The sequence below is a fragment of the Daphnia pulex genome, chromosome 3 (assembly GCF_021134715.1).
Source record: "Daphnia pulex isolate KAP4 chromosome 3, ASM2113471v1".
NCBI classification, from domain to species: domain Eukaryota; kingdom Metazoa; phylum Arthropoda; class Branchiopoda; order Diplostraca; family Daphniidae; genus Daphnia; species Daphnia pulex.
The window spans coordinates 2324747-2342889 of NC_060019.1; the positions used below are offsets into that span (position 1 = coordinate 2324747).

At 42.4% G+C, this 18143-nt stretch overlaps 23 non-coding genes across 23 annotated transcripts; 20 read left to right on the forward strand and 3 right to left on the reverse strand.

The window, feature by feature from the left end:
• Nucleotides 1-2130: 2130 nt before the first annotated feature.
• Trnav-cac lies at nt 2131-2203 on the forward strand. Its single transcript has one exon. It is a non-coding gene; the product is annotated as a tRNA-Val (tRNA).
• Nucleotides 2204-2433: 230 nt separating this feature from the next.
• Nucleotides 2434-2506, forward strand: Trnak-uuu. The gene has a single exon. It is a non-coding gene; the product is annotated as a tRNA-Lys (tRNA).
• A 97-nt stretch (nt 2507-2603) lies between these two features.
• Trnav-aac lies at nt 2604-2676 on the forward strand. Its single transcript has one exon. It is a non-coding gene; the product is annotated as a tRNA-Val (tRNA).
• A 515-nt stretch (nt 2677-3191) lies between these two features.
• On the reverse strand, nt 3192-3265 carry Trnan-guu. The gene has a single exon. It is a non-coding gene; the product is annotated as a tRNA-Asn (tRNA).
• Nucleotides 3266-3370: 105 nt separating this feature from the next.
• On the forward strand, nt 3371-3443 carry Trnav-cac. The gene has a single exon. It is a non-coding gene; the product is annotated as a tRNA-Val (tRNA).
• Nucleotides 3444-3673: 230 nt separating this feature from the next.
• Nucleotides 3674-3746, forward strand: Trnak-cuu. The gene has a single exon. It is a non-coding gene; the product is annotated as a tRNA-Lys (tRNA).
• A 97-nt stretch (nt 3747-3843) lies between these two features.
• Trnav-aac lies at nt 3844-3916 on the forward strand. Its single transcript has one exon. It is a non-coding gene; the product is annotated as a tRNA-Val (tRNA).
• A 515-nt stretch (nt 3917-4431) lies between these two features.
• On the reverse strand, nt 4432-4505 carry Trnan-guu. The gene has a single exon. It is a non-coding gene; the product is annotated as a tRNA-Asn (tRNA).
• A 105-nt stretch (nt 4506-4610) lies between these two features.
• Trnav-cac lies at nt 4611-4683 on the forward strand. The gene has a single exon. It is a non-coding gene; the product is annotated as a tRNA-Val (tRNA).
• Nucleotides 4684-4913: 230 nt separating this feature from the next.
• On the forward strand, nt 4914-4986 carry Trnak-cuu. Its single transcript has one exon. It is a non-coding gene; the product is annotated as a tRNA-Lys (tRNA).
• Nucleotides 4987-5084: 98 nt separating this feature from the next.
• Nucleotides 5085-5157, forward strand: Trnav-aac. Its single transcript has one exon. It is a non-coding gene; the product is annotated as a tRNA-Val (tRNA).
• Nucleotides 5158-5672: 515 nt separating this feature from the next.
• Trnan-guu lies at nt 5673-5746 on the reverse strand. Its single transcript has one exon. It is a non-coding gene; the product is annotated as a tRNA-Asn (tRNA).
• Nucleotides 5747-5851: 105 nt separating this feature from the next.
• On the forward strand, nt 5852-5924 carry Trnav-cac. The gene has a single exon. It is a non-coding gene; the product is annotated as a tRNA-Val (tRNA).
• A 230-nt stretch (nt 5925-6154) lies between these two features.
• Nucleotides 6155-6227, forward strand: Trnak-cuu. The gene has a single exon. It is a non-coding gene; the product is annotated as a tRNA-Lys (tRNA).
• A 97-nt stretch (nt 6228-6324) lies between these two features.
• On the forward strand, nt 6325-6397 carry Trnav-aac. Its single transcript has one exon. It is a non-coding gene; the product is annotated as a tRNA-Val (tRNA).
• A 1784-nt stretch (nt 6398-8181) lies between these two features.
• Trnav-cac lies at nt 8182-8254 on the forward strand. Its single transcript has one exon. It is a non-coding gene; the product is annotated as a tRNA-Val (tRNA).
• A 230-nt stretch (nt 8255-8484) lies between these two features.
• Trnak-cuu lies at nt 8485-8557 on the forward strand. Its single transcript has one exon. It is a non-coding gene; the product is annotated as a tRNA-Lys (tRNA).
• Nucleotides 8558-8659: 102 nt separating this feature from the next.
• Trnav-aac lies at nt 8660-8732 on the forward strand. Its single transcript has one exon. It is a non-coding gene; the product is annotated as a tRNA-Val (tRNA).
• Nucleotides 8733-14993: 6261 nt separating this feature from the next.
• On the forward strand, nt 14994-15066 carry Trnav-cac. The gene has a single exon. It is a non-coding gene; the product is annotated as a tRNA-Val (tRNA).
• A 230-nt stretch (nt 15067-15296) lies between these two features.
• Trnak-cuu lies at nt 15297-15369 on the forward strand. The gene has a single exon. It is a non-coding gene; the product is annotated as a tRNA-Lys (tRNA).
• A 98-nt stretch (nt 15370-15467) lies between these two features.
• Trnav-aac lies at nt 15468-15540 on the forward strand. Its single transcript has one exon. It is a non-coding gene; the product is annotated as a tRNA-Val (tRNA).
• A 694-nt stretch (nt 15541-16234) lies between these two features.
• Trnav-cac lies at nt 16235-16307 on the forward strand. Its single transcript has one exon. It is a non-coding gene; the product is annotated as a tRNA-Val (tRNA).
• Nucleotides 16308-16537: 230 nt separating this feature from the next.
• On the forward strand, nt 16538-16610 carry Trnak-cuu. Its single transcript has one exon. It is a non-coding gene; the product is annotated as a tRNA-Lys (tRNA).
• Nucleotides 16611-18143: the final 1533 nt, after the last annotated feature.

Consider the following 18143-nt stretch of genomic DNA (forward strand, 5'->3'; position numbering starts at 1 on the left):
GTCACCAGATGGGGCGTAAATACACACGAAAGCAAGACCCTTTACTTCCATGGCTATCAGCCTCCCCTCCGGTTCAAACAAAATGTTTTTGGCGCTCAGCCCGTGTCGTACTAGGATGGCTGTCCCATGTTGTCTAGGACCGAGATTTGTGTGCATCTGGTAATGTTTAGTAAATACGGTGCTAGAGTGAAATACTACTTCTTGCAAACATATAATATCAAGTTTATGATGTAAAAAGAAATTGAGTATTATTTGAAGTTTGTCAGGTGACGATATTCTGTTGATATTATATGTCGCGATGTTAGTCATGATTAATATTTAAATTTGGGTTTAGAGGGTTGGGTTTTGTTATCGTGGGCTTTTTTCCTTCTAACGGCCTCCATTGCTTTGAGAGTTTTATCTTCTATGGGGGTTGATGGAGTGCCGAGGGGGACGCCCAAGGACTCCTGAGTCTCACTCACATGACTAGCCTCCTGGCTATCAAGTGGGCGTTGTCCTGGCTGAATACTCCCACCAGAAAAAGAAATGTCTTCATCAGGATTTGAAATCGAAACCACCTCGGTTGCATCCATCTCTTCAAACACCTCGATATCCATCTGATCTATCGTGGATGGAATAGATGGTACTCCAGGTGAGATTGGAGCGGGTGGAACATCGTTCCCCCCCGAAAGGGCGGGAAAAGAATTAATATCCACACCGAGTCGGAGACCCGAGTTCAACCAACTGAGCTACACCAGATGCAATTTCTTCAGCTACCTCGCCCGAACCAGAGAAAGAGGCAGTACGACTCCTCTTTTTTGATTGTTTTTGTTGGTCACGGAATTCTCTCGTATGTTTAATTTTCTTTTTCTTAACCGATTTGGACGCAACAGACGAACCTACACAGTTAGTGTCTTCAGCGTCAGAATCGGTGTCAGAAGAAGATTCAGTTCCATCGGGTCTCGAAATTGGATCTTCTGGAGCTCCATCAAGAACGACAACAGTCGACGTCGTTGGCCTCTGGGCTAACTCAGGGAATGAATCAGCGTCAACAGTTGGAGCAATTGGCATTTTCCCGCCACCAATCGGGTCTCTCTCCTGGGGCTTCCTAGCAGTTGTCCTAACTGGCCCACGATTTGTTAGTACACTACTATAGCTACGTGTTCCAATGGGGCCTTTTGAAATGGTGCTGGGAGTGGTTAAACTACGGGGTTGCTTGGGGCAATTAGCTAAAACATGGGTGGGAGAATCACACATGCGGCATGTCTGCATTTGCCCTGCATAAGACACCATTATTGGTTCCTTGTAGCTTCCAAAGGTGATATAAGACGGGATGCTCTTGTGGATTTCCATATCCACATTGACAACTCCAGTCTTTATCCCGTTCCACCTTGGGAGCGATCTATCCTGATACGTGTCCCAAAAAATCCGAGAAATCACTCCATACTCACGCAATCTCTTGTTGAGCAGGCTAAGGTCATCATCGAATTTGAAATGTTGGATTCTAACGCGTACAAGGTTAACTGACCTATCTCTAACTCTTATTCGGACCTCCTTGCCACTAATAACAACAGACTCTTTAGCACTAAATTTATCCAAGAATTCAATGTGGTCTTTGACGGTCTTGAACCCAATTCGGAAAACACAAAAAGCTCGTCCTGGTAGGCGACAAACTGCATCAAAGATGCAATCAGATTCGTTACTACCCTGCTCGAAACATTCGTAGAATTCATGCCTGGTCACTTCAGTATTACCAAAAGAGATTTCGGCAGTACGTGGCCAGACGTCTGGGGATTCCGTTCCCATTTTACCCACAATAAAGGGGCAAGGAGACGGAAAAAGAAACAATACAAAAAAAATGGAACAAAAAGCAAAATGGCGCTTAGCAAACAACAAGAGAAACACGAAAGACAAGCAACAATACAATAAAGAGAACAAAAAAAAGAACAAATAGTTTTTTGACTCACAGCAAGATGTCACACTTGGGAGATCAGTTAGACACGTCTAGTCAAAGCCGAACGCGCTAGCCAATTGCGCCACAGAGGCATGCTGGTTGATTAACGACACACTCGTCAAGATCAACAGGCAAACCAAACATTACCTTTTTTTAGTGTGGCCAACGCTAATAAAATGTTGCAGAAACATTGTGGGGCTTCCATAGTGTAGAGGTTATCACGTCGGCTTCACACGCTGAAGGTCCTCAGTTCGATCCTGAGTGGAAGCATCAGTATAACGTTAGGAAAAAATAATCGTAGGAGAAAAGGAAATGAAATGGAATTAATAACTTGTAATGTATCTTATCTTGATGACAACTAGACTAGAACAAGTAGACATCTGGAAACTACACACAGACAACCAACCAATCATAGTAAAAGTTATCTCACGGTTCCTGGAAAGGAAAAAATGTCGTCAATAAGACTTGGTTTATTACATTGGAATAGAGCGCAATAGTAAGCCTGGCTAGCTCAGTCGGTAGAGCATGAGACCTTTAATCTCAGGGTCGGGGGTTCGAGCCCCCCGTTGGGCGTCATATATTTGCAAATAAATGCAGATGAAAGTTAGAAGCTGGGAGACGATCGTTAGAATTTTGTAATCATTCCAGAATAATTCTATAGCGGATTGTAGTTTCCATAGTGTAGTGGTTATCACGTCGGCCTAACACGCTGAAGGTCCTCAGTTCGATCCTGGGTGGAAACAGGACAATGTATTTTTAGAAAGACTATCAAAAAAGCACATTTTGGTTTTTTGAAAAAGCCAAGCATTCATGTTTCTTGTGAAAATGAAATCTACATTATGACAATGTGAAGATATTCGCAATGCTGTATCCGGAGGAAGTCAACAGAAAGCGGGAAATCAATGATGACTGTGGTTGTTGAAAAAGGTGCTATAACCCCGAAGAGACTTCTTCTGTAGCCAAACGTCAATGACTGTGGTTTTAGGGAAATGAGAAATGACTTGCTCTGGATGGGGAAGAATTCCATAAACACCGGAGGGGAATCTATATAGATTACACCTGAACCTGGAACAGTAGCTCCAAACAGTGGAAGAACATCATGTGCGTGCACCCTACGCTGCAAATGTTAAGTAGATTTAACAGTCATCAGTTAAAGAAGCCATATCGCGAGTGTGCGCTCTTCATTGGACGCTTTAGTTGGTTAAAGGAGTCATGAGGCGAAGAAATTGAATTAAAACAACAGTAGTCATTCACCATGCGCCCCTGGGTGGGATCGAACCACCAGCCTTCCGGTTAACAGCCGAACGCGCTAGCCAATTGCGCCACAGAGGCATGCTGGTTGATTAACGACACACTCGTCAAGATCAACAGGCAAACCAAACATTACCTTTTTTTAGTGTGGCCAACGCTAATAAAATGTTGCAGAAACATTGTGGGGCTTCCATAGTGTAGAGGTTATCACGTCGGCTTCACACGCTGAAGGTCCTCAGTTCGATCCTGAGGGGAAGCATCAGTATAACGTTAGGAAAAAATAATCGTAGGAGAAAAGGAAATGAAATGGAATTAATAACTTGTAATGTATCTTATCTTGATGACAACTAGACTAGAACAAGTAGACATCTGGAAACTACACACTGACAACCAACCAATCATAGTAAAAGTTATCTCACGGTTCCTGGAAAGGAAAAAATGTCGTCAATAAGACTTGGTTCATTACATTGGAATAGAGCGTAATAGTAAGCCTGGCTAGCTCAGTCGGTAGAGCATGAGACTCTTAATCTCAGGGTCGGGGGTTCGAGCCCCCCGTTGGGCGTCATATATTTGCAAATAAATGCAGATGAAAGTTAGAAGCTGGGAGACGATCGTTAGAATTTTGTAATCATTCCAGAATAATTCTATAGCGGATTGTAGTTTCCATAGTGTAGTGGTTATCACGTCGGCCTAACACGCTGAAGGTCCTCAGTTCGATCCTGGGTGGAAACAGGACAATGTATTTTTAGAAAGACTATCAAAAAAGCACATTTTGGTTTTTTGAAAAAGCCAAGCATTCATGTTTCTTGTGAAAATGAAATCTACATTATGACAATGTGAAGATATTCGCAATGCTGTATCCGGAGGAAGTCAACAGAAAGCGGGAAATCAATGATGACTGTGGTTGTTGAAAAAGGTGCTATAACCCCGAAGAGACTTCTTCTGTAGCCAAACGTCAATGACTGTTGTTTTAGGGAAATGAGAAATGACTTGCTCTGGATGGGGAAGAATTCCATAAACACCGGAGGGGAATCTATATAGATTGCACCTGAACCTGGAACAGTAGCTCCGAACAGTGGAAGAACATCATGTGCGTGCACCCTACGCTGCAAATGTTCAGTAGATTTAACAGTCATCAGTTAAAGAAGCCATATCGCGAGTGTGCGCTCTTCATTGGACGCTTTAGTTGGTTAAAGGAGTCATGAGGCGAAGAAATTGAATTAAAACAACAGTAGTCATTCACCATGCGCCCCTGGGTGGGATCGAACCACCAGCCTTTCAGTTAACAGCCGAACGCGCTAGCCAATTGCGCCACAGAGGCATGCTGGTTGATTAACGACACACTCGTCAAGATCAACAGGCAAACCAAACATTACCTTTTTTTAGTGTGGCCAACGCTAATAAAATGTTGCAGAAACATTGTGGGGCTTCCATAGTGTAGAGGTTATCACGTCGGCTTCACACGCTGAAGGTCCTCAGTTCGATCCTGAGTGGAAGCATCAGTATAACGTTAGGAAAAAATAATCGTAGGAGAAAAGGAAATGAAATGGAATTAATAACTTGTAATGTATCTTATCTTGATGACAACTAGACTAGAACAAGTAGACATCTGGAAACTACACACAGACAACCAACCAATCATAGTAAAAGTTATCTCACGGTTCCTGGAAAGGAAAAAATGTCGTCAATAAGACTTGGTTTATTACATTGGAATAGAGCGCAATAGTAAGCCTGGCTAGCTCAGTCGGTAGAGCATGAGACTCTTAATCTCAGGGTCGGGGGTTCGAGCCCCCCGTTGGGCGTCTTATATTTGCAAATAAATGCAGATGAAAGTTAGAAGTTGGGAGACGATCGCTAGAATTTTGTAATCATTCCAGAATAATTCTATAGCGGAATTGTAGTTTCCATAGTGTAGTGGTTATCACGTCGGCCTAACACGCTGAAGGTCCTCGGTTCGATCCTGGGTGGAAACAGGCCAATGTATTTTTAGAAAGACTATCAAAAAAGCACATTTTGGTTTTTTGAAAAAGCCAAGCATTCATGTTTCTTGTGAAAATGAAATCTACATTATGACAATGTGAAGATATTCGCAATGCTGTATCCGGAGGAAGTCAACAGAAAGCGGGAAATCAATGATGACTGTGGTTGTTGAAAAAGGTGCTATAACCCCGAAGAGACTTCTTCTGTAGCCAAACGTCAATGACTGTGGTTTTAGGGAAATGAGAAATGACTTGCTCTGGATGGGGAAGAATTCCATAAACACCGGAGGGGAATCTATATAGATTACACCTGAACCTGGAACAGTAGCTCCAAACAGTGGAAGAACATCATGTGCGTGCACCCTACGCTGCAAATGTTAAGTAGATTTAACAGTCATCAGTTAAAGAAGCCATATCGCGAGTGTGCGCTCTTCATTGGACGCTTTAGTTGGTTAAAGGAGTCATGAGGCGAAGAAATTGAATTAAAACAACAGTAGTCATTCACCATGCGCCCCTGGGTGGGATCGAACCACCAGCCTTCCGGTTAACAGCCGAACGCGCTAGCCAATTGCGCCACAGAGGCATGCTGGTTGATTAACGACACACTCGTCAAGATCAACAGGCAAACCAAACATTACCTTTTTTTAGTGTGGCCAACGCTAATAAAATGTTGCAGAATCATTGTGGGGCTTCCATAGTGTAGAGGTTATCACGTCGGCTTCACACGCTGAAGGTCCTCAGTTCGATCCTGAGGGGAAGCATCAGTATAACGTTAGGAAAAAATAATCGTAGGAGAAAAGGAAATGAAATGGAATTAATAACTTGTAATGTATCTTATCTTGATGACAACTAGACTAGAACAAGTAGACATCTGGAAACTACACACTGACAACCAACCAATCATAGTAAAAGTTATCTCACGGTTCCTGGAAAGGAAAAAATGTCGTCAATAAGACTTGGTTCATTACATTGGAATAGAGCGCAAAAGTAAGCCTGGCTAGCTCAGTCGGTAGAGCATGAGACTCTTAATCTCAGGGTCGGGGGTTCGAGCCCCCCGTTGGGCGTCATATATTTGCAAATAAATGCAGATGAAAGTTAGAAGCTGGGAGACGATCGTTAGAATTTTGTAATCATTCCAGAATAATTCTATAGCGGATTGTAGTTTCCATAGTGTAGTGGTTATCACGTCGGCCTAACACGCTGAAGGTCCTCAGTTCGATCCTGGGTGGAAACAGGACAATGTATTTTTAGAAAGACTATCAAAAAAGCACATTTTGGTTTTTTGAAAAAGCCAAGCATTCATGTTTCTTGTGAAAATGAAATCTACATTATGACAATGTGAAGATATTCGCAATGCTGTATCCGGAGGAAGTCAACAGAAAGCGGGAAATCAATGATGACTGTGGTTGTTGAAAAAGGTGCTATAACCCCGAAGAGACTTCTTCTGTAGCCAAACGTCAATGACTGTTGTTTTAGGGAAATGAGAAATGACTTGCTCTGGATGGGGAAGAATTCCATAAACACCGGAGGGGAATCTATATAGATTACACCTGAACCTGGAACAGTAGCTCCGAACAGTGGAAGAACATCATGTGCGTGCACCCTACGCTGCAAATGTTCAGTAGATTTAACAGTCATCAGTTAAAGAAGCCATATCGCGAGTGTGCGCTCTACATTGGACGCTTTAGTTGGTTAAAGGAGTCATGAGGCGAAGAAATTGAATTAAAACAACAGTAGTCATTCACCATGCGCCCCTGGGTGGGATCGAATCACCAGCCTTCCGGTTTTTTTTTTTTTTTATATTTAAACGATTTATTGTCACAATTAAAATTAAAATTTCTTTACAGATACTTGGGGCATTTACGAGATTTGTGACATAAGTGACTTGCTGTGGCCAAGGAGAAACATTACAAACAGAAAAAGAAAACATTTCGAGACGGAAATGAAAGAGGACAAATGATTTTAGTAAAAAATGTGGAATTTAACAATACGACATCTGGGGGGGGGATCCAAGAAATAATAGTTGTAATGAGAGAACAATGTTGTATAAAGGTAAGAAGAAATCTGTTGAGAATTTTGAGAGGGAATATTTATGGATTAGAAGGTGACATCTGGGGAGAATTTTTTGAATGAAGGAGGCTTGACCAGAGAGACTGTATTTCATTGATGGCTGGGGTGAGGTTTTGGCTGCGGGCGGTCCAGACGGTGATGATGTAGGATTGGATGAGGGCCAGTATTTTCTCTTTATTGGGGCCATTTCCAATGTCTCCATTTATTGTTGATTTGAGTGGTTTTTGACATCCAAGTTTCGTTAGTTGAATTCGAAGCCATAAACTGATGTGGACTTTCTCAGAACAGAGTAACATAAGATGGTCGTCAGTTTCTTGGTCGCCATTGCATAGAGGACATTGGTCATTTCTAGAAAGTCTGAGGCTTGTGAGGCGCATTTTGGTAGGGAGCTGATTATGGTTGAAATCCCAGACCAGTTCAGCGTTTCTTCCTTTCATTTTGGCCACCCAACGCCAGATGGAAGCCCAGTCGAGGTCTGGTTTCGCAACTTCGGTTCTCCCTGGTTGCCCAAGGTTAGCGATCAGGTGATTGTAGGTGGCGCGGTGATTGGATACGGTTGACGATGTGAAGATGCCAGCTTTAAGTAGATCGGTGATGGTTGAAAGTGCGGTGGTGAAGTATGGATGTGATGAATGGGTTGCATTAAATCTGGGCTGGGTGATTTGTTGAAGGAGATTCTTGAGGTGTGGACCCAACCAATAAACGGCTGCAGCTCTCTCAATAGCCTCGGGATGGATTAAAGATTTAAAGATTTGACGGGTGAAAAGGGATTGGAAGAATTGAAAAAGTAAGGTGACTCCACAGTTAACAGCCGAACGCGCTAGCCAATTGCGCCACAGAGGCATGCTGGTTGATTAACGACACACTCGTCAAGATCAACAGGCAAACCAAACATTACCTTTTTTTAGTGTGGCCAACGCTAATAAAATGTTGCAGAAACATTGTGGGGCTTCCATAGTGTAGAGGTTATCACGTCGGCTTCACACGCTGAAGGTCCTCAGTTCGATCCTGAGTGGAAGCATCAGTATAACGTTAGGAAAAAATAATCGTAGGAGAAAAGGAAATGAAATGGAATTAATAACTTGTAATGTATCTTATCTTGATGACAACTAGACTAGAACAAGTAGACATCTGGAAACTACACACAGACAACCAACCAATCATAGTAAAAGTTATCTCACGGTTCCTGGAAAGGAAAAAATGTCGTAAATAAGACTTGGTTTATTACATTGGAATAGAGCGCAATAGTAAGCCTGGCTAGCTCAGTCGGTAGAGCATGAGACTCTTAATCTCAGGGTCGGGGGTTCGAGCCCCCCGTTGGGCGTCATGTCATATATTTGCAAATAAATGCAGATGAAAGTTAGAAGTTGGGAGACGATCGTTAGAATTTTGTTATCGTTCCAGAATAATTCTATAGCGGATTGTAGTTTCCATAGTGTAGTGGTTATCACGTCGGCCTAACACGCTGAAGGTCCTCAGTTCGATCCTGGGTGGAAACAGGACAATGTATTTTTAGAAAGACTATCAAAAAAGCACATTTTGGTTTTTTGAAAAAGCCAAGCATTCATGTTTCTTGTGAAAATGAAATCTACATTATGACAATGTGAAGATATTCGCAATGCTGTATCCGGAGGAAGTCAACAGAAAGCGGGAAATCAATGATGACTGTGGTTGTTGAAAAAGGTGCTATAACCCCGAAGAGACTTCTTCTGTAGCCAAACGTCAATGACTGTTGTTTTAGGGAAATGAGAAATGACTTGCTCTGGATGGGGAAGAATTCCATAAACACCGGAGGGGAATCTATATAGATTACACCAGAACCTGGAACAGTAGCTCCGAACAGTGGAAGAACATCATGTGCGTGCACCCTACGCTGCAAATGTTCAGTAGATTTAACAGTCATCAGTTAAAGAAGCCATATCGCGAGTGTGCGCTCTTCATTGGACGCTTTAGTTGGTTAAAGGAGTCATGAGGCGAAGAAATTGAATTAAAACAACAGTAGTCATTCACCATGCGCCCCTGGGTGGGATCGAACCACCAGCCTTCCGGTTTTTTTTTTTTTATTTAAACGATTTATTGTCACAATTAAAATTAAAATTTCTTTACAGATACTTGGGGCATTTACGAGATTTGTGACATAAGTGACTTGCTGTGGCCAAGGAGAAGCATTACAAAGAGAAAAAGAAAACATTTCGAGACGGAAATGAAAGAGGACAAATGATTTTAGTAAAACAAAATGTGGAATTTAACAATACGACATCTGGGGGGGGGGATCCAAGAAATAACTGTAATGAGAGAACAATGTTGTATAAAGATAAGAAGAAATCTGTTGAGAATTTTGAGAGGGAATATTTATGGATTGGAAGGTGACATCTGGGGAGAATTTTTTGAATGAAGGAGGCTTGACCAGAGAGACTGTATTTCATTGATGGCTGGGGTGAGGTTTTGGCTGCGGGCGGTCCAGACGGTGATGATGTAGGATTGTATGAGTGCCAGTATTTTCTCTTTATTGGGGCCATTTCCAATGTCTCCATTTATTGTTGATTTGAGTGGTTTTTGACATCCAAGTTTCGTTAGTTGAATTCGAAGCCATAAACTGATGTGGACTTTCTCGGAACAGAGTAACATAAGATGGTCATCAGTTTCTTGGCCGCCATTGCATAGAGGACATTGGTCATTTCTAGAAAGTCTGAGACTTGTGAGGCGCATTTTGGTAGGGAGCTGATTATGGTTGAAATCCCAGATAAGTTCAGCGTTTCTTCCTTTCATTTTGGCCACCCAACGCCAGATGGAAGCCCAGTCGAGGTCTGGTTTCGCAACTTCGGTTCTCCCTGGTTGCCCAAGGTTAGCGATCAGGTGATTGTAGGTGGCGCGGTGATTGGATACGGTTGACGATGTGAAGATGCCAGCTTTAAGTAGATCGGTGATGGTTGAAAGTGCGGTGGTGAAGTATGGATGTGATGAATGGGTTGCATTAAATCTGGGCTGGATGATTTGTTGAAGGAGATTCTTGAGGTGTGGACCCAACCAATAAACGGCTGCAGCTCTCTCAATAGCCTCGGGATGGATTAAAGATTTAAAGATTTGACGGGTGAAAAGGGATTGGAAGAATTGAAAAAGTAAGGTGACTCCAAGTCCACCTTGGAGTCGGGGGCGGATCAAAACATTTAGGGGTGGGTGCTCTCTTCGTTGTGCCCAAAGAAATTTGTTGCATTTTTGTTGGAAGAGAAGGGCTTGGGTTTTGTTGCAAGGGAGTACATGAGCTATATGAACAAGTTGTGATAAGACATGTTGTTTGATGAATAGGACGCGACCATAAAAAGTGAAATGACGGTGTGTGTTTGTGATAAGAATATTTTGTATGATGTTGAACTGTCTTTGCCAATTGTCTCTTACTGTTGTTTTTATTTCAGAAGAAAAAGTAATTCCAAGTATTTTCAAATTGTCTACTTGAGTTATCCAATCATGTGGCCAAGTACGTTTAGGATGAGTTTGATTGAAATTGCTTCTACGTGGGATCGAACTCCTAACCTCAGGAATCCCAGCCGACGCCGCTACCGTCTGCGCTACTACGGCCTGTGGACATTGATTTAAGGTCCAAGTGCCTAGACCAAGCAATTTTGTCTTCCCCTAGTTAATACGTGCATTTGTCCAGGCACAAAATTCTAGAATAATCACGCATGCACGACGTACATCTTTCATTGATGAGACAAAAACTACTAGATCATCTACATATGCACGAACTTTGATGCGTTTTCCGTAGTGTTCAATTCCGTCAATACCCCTAGACAAGCAAACTAAAAGCGGTTCAATATAGAGGGCAAACAGATGGACTGACAGAGGGCACCCCTGTCGCACGGATTGTGCATTGTCCACAGTACCGACTATGTCATTACCGTTCAATGGGCATAGTTCAGTTATACTGTACAGCGTTTTCAACCAATCAACAAAGAGGGGGGGATAGCCCATGGCTGTCATTACTTCCCACAGAACGTCTCGATTGACAAGGTCATATGCTTTCTCTAAATCGTACGCGATAATGGCGGCCGGTTTGAGAGAAGATACCTCTTTTGATTTACGACCTGTATTATCAATGACATCTCGGATTAAACACAAGCTGTCAAAGATATAGCGGCCGGGTACACCACCTTTTTGATGTGAGTCTAGAGAGTTTTGAAGAGATTTTCTCAGGCGAAAAGCCAATACTGACGCGATTAACTTATAATCGGTATTTAACAAAGAGATTGGTCGGTAATCAGTGATTTTACTCGGTGATGGGATTTTTGGGACTAATCTTATAGCTGCCCTTCCCTGCGACGGCTGGAGTTTTCTTTTGTCGAGGACGCAATTCATCATTTCCAGAAAATGAACACCAATAACATCCCAAAATTTTATATAAAACTCAAAAGGAATGCCATCTGTACCCGGGGCCTTGTTCTTTTTAGTTGCCTTAGGGGCGTTGTTAATTTCATCTACTGTGAACGGATCTATAAGAAAGTTGTCACTCTCCGGGATCGAACCTAGTACTCCTCGATTCAACGCTTGAGCGTTTAACGACTGAGCTACCACTGATACACCCAAATTGTTTTTAGTGGGTTTTGTACGGGTAAGTGCACCTCTAATCCCTTCTAGAAATTTTCCAGCTAATTGGGTATTGGGGGAGGGCTGGTTCTGAAAAATTCTACTAAAGTGTTCAATTATTTCTTGATTAATCTGCTCAGGTTGGGTAATTTTACAGTTATCATTAGTTTTGAGCTGAGTGATCAGAGACTTCTGGAAATTGCTCGTTGACTTGTTCATATGAAAGGTAGATGGCTCTTCTTCGGCTATACTTTGAACGCGTGAACGTATTGCAAATCCCCTCAATGCTTCTCGCTCCCAGGCTAGAAACTCACGTTTCAACTCCATGTAACGCGCATGATTGAAATTTACATTGTTCACGGTTTCTTTTAGTTGATGTTGGAGAAATTTCCTTTTGACTCTCTGATCACAGATTCTCTTTTTACAATAGTTCATTGATAATCGCCTGAGGCTAGGTTTGAAAATAATCTCCCACCAATGATCTACGTTTTCAATACGGGATGGGTGTTGAGACATTTCTTCAATAAAGACATGCACTAAGTTTATATATTCTTCTTCCTCAAGAATTGATGAGTTAAGTTTCCATAAATTCCTTGACTTGTTCCTCACTACACTAGGAGGGGTGGTGCTATTTATATACCCTACGATTGGTCTGTGATCCCCGAGTGGAAAGTCGTGCAAATGGATATCAGAAAATTTTACGTGATGGTGGCAATAAATTCGGTCCAATCTAGCCTGGCTAGCCGCACAATTGTACGTCCAACAAGGTTCATTTTTCCGAATTTCTCTCCAGACATCTGTTAATGAAAGGGCTTTTACTAAATCTCGGAGGGGTTCTAGTAATGCTAGTCTAATTTTAGGTGGTGTTGTCTTGCTACTTTTACGGTCATCGATCTCGTCAACGGCATTAAAATCTCCCATTATAATTGCTGGTGCCTTATACTGGGCAACATAAGCCGGAATAGTTTGCCCTAGGAAAGAATCTCTATAACTTTTATTTTGGTCACCAGATGGGGCGTAAATACACACGAAAGCAAGACCCTTTACTTCCATGGCTATCAGCCTCCCCTCCGGTTCAAACAAAATATTTTTGGCGCTCAGCCCGTGTCGTACTAGGATGGCTGTCCCATGTTGTCTAGGACCGAGATTTGTGTGTATCTGGTAATGTTTAGTAAATACGGTGCTAGAGTGAAATACTACTTCTTGCAAACATATAATATCAAGTTTATGATGTAAAAAGAAATTGAGTATTATTTGAAGTTTGTCAGGTGACGATATTCTGTTGATATTATATGTCGCGATGTTAGTCATGATTAATATTTAAATTTGGGTTTAGAGGGTTGGGTTTTGTTATCGTGGGCTTTTTTCCTTCTAACGGCCTCCATTGCTTTGAGAGTTTTATCTTCTATGGGGGTTGATGGAGTGCCGAGGGGGACGCCCAAGGACTCCTGAGTCTCACTCACATGACTAGCCTCCTGGCTATCAAGTTGGCGTTGTCCTGGCTGAATACTCCCACCAGAAAAAGAAATGTCTTCATCAAGATTTGAAATCGAAACCACCTCGGTTGCATCCATCTCTTCAACCACCTCGTTATCCATCTGATCTATCGTGGATGGAATAGATGGTACTCCAGGTGAGATTGGAGCGGGTGGAACATCGTTCCCCCCAGAGAGGGCGGGAAAAGAATTAATGTCCACACCCGGTATCGAAACTGGAACCTCTCGAGTCGGAGACCCGAGTTCAACCAACTGAGCTACACCAGATTCAATTTCCTCAGCTACCTCGCCCGAGCCAGAGGAAGAGGCAGTACGACTCCTCTTTTTTGATTGTTTTTGTTGGTCACGGAATTCCCTCGTCTGTTTCATTTTCTTTTTTTTGACCAATTTGGACACAACAGACGAACCTACACAGTTGGTGTCTTCAGCGTCAGCATCGGTGTCAGAAGAAGATTCAGCTCCATCGGGTTTCGAAATCGGATCCTCTGGAGCTCGATCAAGAACGACAACAGTCGACGTCGTTGGCCTCTGGGCTAACTCGGGGAATGTATCAGCGTCAACAGTTGGAGAAATTGGCATTTGACCGCCACAAATCGGGCCTGTCTCCTGGGGCTTCCTAACAGTTGTCCTAACTGGGCCACGATTTGTTAGTAATACACTACTATAGCTACGTGTTCCAATGGGGCCTTTTGAAATGGTGCTGGGGTTGGTTAAACTACGGGGTTGCTTGGGGCAATTAGCTAAGACATGGGTGGGAGAATCACACATGCGGCATGGGTGGGAGAATCACACATGCGGCATGTGTGCATTTGCCCTGCATAAGACACCATTATTGGTTCCTTGTAGCTTCCAAAGGTGATATAAGACGGAATGCTCTTGTGGATTTCCATATCCACGTTGACAATTCCAGTCTTTATCCCGTTCCACCTTGGGAGCGATCTATCCTGATACGTGTCCCAAAAAATCCGAGAAATCACTCCATACTCACGCAATCTCTTGTTTAGCAGGCTTAGGTCATCATCGAATTTGAAATGTTGAATTCTAACGCGTACAAGGTTAACTGACCTATCTCTCACTCTAATTTTGACCTCCTTGCCACTAATGACTACTGATTCTTTAGCACTAAATTTATTCAAAAATTCAATATGGTCATTGACGGTCTTGAACCCAATTCGGAAAACGCAAATAGCTCGTCCTGGTAGGCGAGAAACTGCATCAAAGATGCTATCAGATTCATTACTATCGTGCTCAAAACATTCGTAGAACTCATGCCTGGTCACTTCAGTATTACCAAAAGAGATTTCGGCAGTACGTGGCCAGACGTCTGGGGATTCCGATCCCATTTTACCCAAAATAGGGGCAAAAGGACGGGGAGAAAAATGCAAAAAGAGGGAAAAAAACCAAAATGGCGCTCAACAAACAACAAGGGAAACAGGACACACATGCAACAATACAACAAAAGAGAAACAAAAAAAAGAACAAATAATTTTTTGACTCACAGCAAGATGTAACACTTGGGAGCTCAGTTAGACACGTCTAGTCACAGCCGAACGCGCTAGCCAATTGCGCCACAGAGGCATGCTGGTTGATTAACGACACACTCGTCAAGATCAACAGGCAAACCAAACATTACCTTTTTTTAGTGTGGCCAACGCTAATAAAATGTTGCAGAAACATTGTGGGGCTTCCATAGTGTAGAGGTTATCACGTCGGCTTCACACGCTGAAGGTCCTCAGTTCGATCCTGAGTGGAAGCATCAGTATAACGTTAGGAAAAAATAATCGTAGGAGAAAAGGAAATGAAATGGAATTAATAACTTGTAATGTATCTTATCTTGATGACAACTAGACTAGAACAAGTAGACATCTGGAAACTACACACAGACAACCAACCAATCATAGTAAAAGTTATCTCACGGTTCCTGGAAAGGAAAAAATGTCGTCAATAAGACTTGGTTCATTACATTGGAATAGAGCGCAATAGTAAGCCTGGCTAGCTCAGTCGGTAGAGCATGAGACTCTTAATCTCAGGGTCGGGGGTTCGAGCCCCCCGTTGGGCGTCATATATTTGCAAATAAATGCAGATGAAAGTTAGAAGTTGGGAGACGATCGTTAGAATTTTGTAATCATTCCAGAATAATTCTATAGCGGAATTGTAGTTTCCATAGTGTAGTGGTTAGCACGTCGGCCTAACACGCTGAAGGTCCTCGGTTCGATCCTGGGTGGAAACAGGCCAATGTATTTTTAGAAAGACTATCAAAAAAGCACATTTTGGTTTTTTGAAAAAGCCAAGCATTCATGTTTCTTGTGAAAATGAAATCTACATTATGACAATGTGAAGATATTCGCAATGCTGTATCCGGAGGAAGTCAACAGAAAGCGGGAAATCAATGATGACTGTGGTTGTTGAAAAAGGTGCTATAACCCCGAAGAGACTTCTTCTGTAGCCAAACGTCAATGACTGTGGTTTTAGGGAAATGAGAAATGACTTGCTCTGGATGGGGAAGAATTCCATAAACACCGGAGGGGAATCTATATAGATTACACCTGAACCTGGAACAGTAGCTCCAAACAGTGGAAGAACATCATGTGCGTGCACCCTACGCTGCAAATGTTCAGTAGATTTAACAGTCATCAGTTAAAGAAGCCATATCGCGAGTGTGCGCTCTTCATTGGACGCTTTAGTTGGTTAAAGGAGTCATGAGGCGAAGAAATTGAATTAAAACAACAGTAGTCATTCACCATGCGCCCCTGGGTGGGATCGAACCACCAGCCTTCCGGTTAACAGAAGAACGCGCTAGCCAATTGCGCCACAGAGGCATGCTGGTTGATTAACGACACACTCGTCAAGATCAACAGGCAAACCAAACATTACCTTTTTTTAGTGTGGCCAACACTAATAAAATGTTGCAGAAACATTGTGGGGCTTCCATAGTGTAGAGGTTATCACGTCGGCTTCACACGCTGAAGGTCCTCAGTTCGATCCTGAGTGGAAGCATCAGTATAACGTTAGGAAAAAATAATCGTAGGAGAAAAGGAAATGAAATGGAATTAATAACTTGTAATGTATCTTATCTTGATGACAACTAGACTAGAACAAGTAGACATCTGGAAACTACACACAGACAACCAACCAATCATAGTAAAAGTTATCTCACGGTTCCTGGAAAGGAAAAAATGTCGTCAATAAGACTTGGTTCATTACATTGGAATAGAGCGCAATAGTAAGCCTGGCTAGCTCAGTCGGTAGAGCATGAGACTCTTAATCTCAGGGTCGGGGGTTCGAGCCCCCCGTTGGGCGTCATATATTTGCAAATAAATGCAGATGAAGGTTAGAAGTTGGGAGACGATCGTTAGAATTTTGTAATCATTCCAGAATAATTCTATAGCGGAATTGTAGTTTCCATAGTGTAGTGGTTAGCACGTCGGCCTAACACGCTGAAGGTCCTCAGTTCGATCCTGGGAACAGGACAATGTATTTTTAGAAAGACTATCAAAAAAGCACATTTTGTTTTTTTGAAAAAGCCAAGCATTCATGTTTCTTGTGAAAATGAAATCTACATTATGACAATGTGAAGATATTCGCAATGCTGTATCCGGAGGAAGTCAACAGAAAGCGGGAAATCAATGATGACTGTGGTTGTTGAAAAAGGTGCTATAACCCCGAAGAGACTTCTTCTGTAGCCAAACGTCAATGACTGTTGTTTTAGGGAAATGAGAAATGACTTGCTCTGGATGGGGAAGAATTCCATAAACACCGGAGGGGAATCTATATAGATTACACCTGAACCTGGAACAGTAGCTCCGAACAGTGGAAGAACATCATGTGCGTGCACCCTACGCTGCAAATGTTCAGTAGATTTAACAGTCATCAGTTAAAGAAGCCATATCGCGAGTGTGCGCTCTTCATTGGACGCTTTAGTTGGTTAAAGGAGTCATGAGGCGAAGAAATTGAATTAAAACAACAGTAGTCATTCACCATGCGCCCCTGGGTGGGATCGAACCACCAGCCTTCCGGTTTTTTTTTTTTTTATTTAAACGATTTATTGTCACAATTAAAATTTAAATTTCTTTACAGATACTTGGGGCATTTACGAGATTTGTGACATAAGTGACTTGCTGTGGCCAAGGAGAAGCATTACAAAGAGAAAAAGAAAACATTTCGAGACGGAAATGAAAGAGGACAAATGATTTTAGTAAAACAAAATGTGGAATTTAACAATACGACATCTGGGGGGGGGGATCCAAGAAATAACTGTAATGAGAGAACAATGTTGTATAAAGATAAGAAGAAATCTGTTGAGAATTTTGAGAGGGAATATTTATGGATTGGAAGGTGACATCTGGGGAGAATTTTTTGAATGAAGGAGGCTTGACCAGAGAGACTGTATTTCATTGATGGCTGGGGTGAGGTTTTTGCTGCGGGCGGTCCAGACGGTGATGATGTAGGATTGTATGAGTGCCAGTATTTTCTCTTTATTGGGGCCATTTCCAATGTCTCCATTTATTGTTGATTTGAGTGGTTTTTGACATCCAAGTTTCGTTAGTTGAATTCGAAGCCATAAACTGATGTGGACTTTCTCGGAACAGAGTAACATAAGATGGTCATCAGTTTCTTGGCCGCCATTGCATAGAGGACATTGGTCATTTCTAGAAAGTCTGAGGCTTGTGAGGCGCATTTTGGTAGGGAGCTGATTATGGTTGAAATCCCAGATAAGTTCAGCGTTTCTTCCTTTCATTTTGGCCACCCAACGCCAGATGGAAGCCCAGTCGAGGTCTGGTTTCGCAACTTCGGTTCTCCCTGGTTGCCCAAGGTTAGCGATCAGGTGATTGT